Below are 3,101 nucleotides of genomic sequence, written 5' to 3' on the forward strand. Positions count from 1 at the left end.
CTTCTCTGACCTGCTTCCAATGCAATTGGCAAATATTCATCTGCTGCCCTTTGGTGAAATCACAGAATAATGTCGAAACCACAATCATAGATGAAAGACAGATGACCTGGCGTGATCAACTATTAACTTGGTGTCATGTGACCTCTGACTAGATATAGTCCGACAGATCTCTTTGAAATCACAAGCTTTTGAAGTGCTGCTCCTTTGTCAGTTTAACCTGAAAGCTTATGATTTCAAACAGACCTATAGGTGGACTATAAGCTCATGTCATCTGACCTCTGACTCTGTCCACCTGAGTCTTACACCGGCACCTCCACATCAAAGGAACCATTACCCAATTAGAGTCATAGAGTCACAGAAATGCACAGTATGGAAACAGACCCTTCGGTCCAACTTGTCCATGTCGACCAGATATCCCAACCCAATCTAGTCCCACCTGCCAGCACCCGGCCCATATCCCTCCAAACCCTTCCTATTCATATACCCATCCAGAAGCCTTTTGAATGTTGTAATTGTACAAGGCTCCACCACCTCCTCTGGCAGCTTATTTCATACATGTACCACCCTCTGCGTGAAAAGTTGCCCCTTAGGTCCCTCTTATATCTTTCCCCTCTCACCGTAAAGCTATGCCCTCTAGTTCTGGACTCCCCCACCCCAGGGAAAAGACTTTGTCTATTTATCCTCTCCATGCCCTTCATGATTTTATAAACCTCTATAAGGTCACTCCTCAATTCATGCAAGTGTTAAGCTGAAGTTCACCAGTCTCAAGCCTGAACTGTAATTATTCTGATAATAAGCACACCTTAGCCAGAAATGTCCAAGTCATTAAAATAGATCTCAGATGTGTGATTTTCATACAATGTATAAAAAGGTTTGTAATCTTTACCTTAATTATGTTGGCAGTACTTGAAGTTTGATTGAATTAATCAATGTGCTCTTTTTAAGGAGAATTCAATTTGCTACAGTCTGAGAGAACTTCATAAAACATATTCATAAATCAATGAAGCGTTAATTAGACAGGCATTTGTTGATTCAAAGACTTGCATATTCAAAAATATGATTTTGTGCCACTAAGTTATGCATCTGGTAAGAAAAATAACCTCCTTTATGGCAAAGCAGCTCTGTGTCATGATTACGATGTCCTGTGTGCTTTAAATCTTTCATTGCAGCAGGCTGTTTACAAAGGATTATATCAGTGAACTGCCGGAGGTTGGAAAGAAGTTACAGCGGTATATTAAATACGTGAACCATTATTATCGTAAGCCTACAATGAGGAGCCTGTTCACTCAGGATGTTGATTGTTGGTTTCAGATGTGCTGGGGCAGCTTGCAAGTTATGTTTGATCTTTACTCCACTTGGCTCAGTGAGCACTGTGACAAGCTGTTAGGTTTTATTCATGATAAAAGCTGAGCTAACTGCACAACCTTTGCACAAAGGAACCAAATAGACCCTGTAAAAGATCTCATTTCACTTAAAATCACCTTTTGGCATATCCCTGGGGGAGAAGGAGATGCACATTTCCATTTTATTATACAGAGTTGATATTGAATATGAAGAATTGTGAACTGCTGTGAAGGAGACATTGTTGAAACTTAAAGCATTCCTTCATTGATTGCATCACCTAAAGGGATTTGTGGTATGTTGTGAAATGAAAGTGTTGTCCTCAGAAGTTAGATGTGGTACGAAAGCTTCAACCAGGCCTTCAGATGTGAGATCAACTAATGTCTATCCAACATTGTTTTAGCGGCTGTGTGCTTAAACTAACTAAACTCATGAAAGGATAGATATCAAACTTTATCTTAAAGAGCCTCTAACAAATCACTAACCGCACCTTTCTGAATGGCAGTTCATGGTTAAACTTTAAGTTTTTTATTTGTTCATATGGTTTGGACAACACAGGTTAAGATAGCATTTATTGGCCATCCCTAATTGCCCAGTGGGCAGTTAAGAGTCAACCACATTGCTGTGGGTCTTGAGTCACATTTAGGCAAATGTCCTTCCCTATTACTGAACCAGATGGTTTTTACAAATTGACAGTAATCACATGATCTCCATTTGGTTAACTTCTTATTCCAGATTGTTAGTGAATTCAAATGTCACCATCTGCCTTGGTGGGATTTTAACCCTTGTCCCCATCACGCTGACCTGGTGCTCTAGATTACATGTCCTGTGACATTACTGCAATGCCACCTCTTATCCCAAGTTGTGTTTGTATGAAAACTAACATTTTATGTGAGATGGTTTAACTCTGCGATATACATGGTTTAATGAAGTGTTTGTGTTTGCTCATTTGCAAGATATAATCATTCAAGTAAATATCATGAATGGATTTGTTTTTTTTGACGGAAGGGGGCTCTATACCATTCTAGTGACGAACATTATATAAACTATTTATAAAATGGATAGAGCAGGACTTCACTAGAATCTGTTTCACTCTTGTCCTTCTTCCATGTGATCTGGCATCTGCTGTGATCACTGATAATGTAGTCTAGTTATTACTATAGTTATTGATACCACACACAACTGTAAGAGTGACACAGTGGCTCAGTGGTTAGCACTGCTGTTTCACGGTGCCAGGGACCCGGGTTGGATTCCAGTCTCAGGTAACTGCCTATGTAGAGTTTGCACATTCTCCCCATGTCTGCATTTCCTCTGGGTGCTCTGGTTTCCTCTCACAGTCCAAAGATGTGCAGATTAGGTGGATTGACCATGCTAAATTGCCCAGGGATGTGCAGTGTAGTGGGTAGGCCATGGGAAATGTAGTGTTACAGGGGTAGTGTAGTATGGTGCATCTGGATGGGATGCTCTTCAGAGAATTGGTGTGGACTCAATGGGCAGAATGGCCTGCTTCCACACTGTAGGGATTCTATTATTCTGTGACATACTACATCAGTGATTGAAAAGTAATATAGCATACATGATTTCAATAAACTTCTGCTTCTCGATTACTTTATGACCCTGCAGGAAATTTATCCCTTTACCTTCACGTCCCAACATAAGAGACCAGTAGACACACTAATGTCATCATTTTGGTTAGTTTTGTGGAATTCTTGATTCCCCTTATATTTTATTTTCCTGACTAATCTACAGTAAGAAACAAG

The sequence above is a fragment of the Chiloscyllium plagiosum genome, chromosome 36 (assembly GCF_004010195.1).
Source record: "Chiloscyllium plagiosum isolate BGI_BamShark_2017 chromosome 36, ASM401019v2, whole genome shotgun sequence".
Taxonomy (NCBI): domain Eukaryota; kingdom Metazoa; phylum Chordata; class Chondrichthyes; order Orectolobiformes; family Hemiscylliidae; genus Chiloscyllium; species Chiloscyllium plagiosum.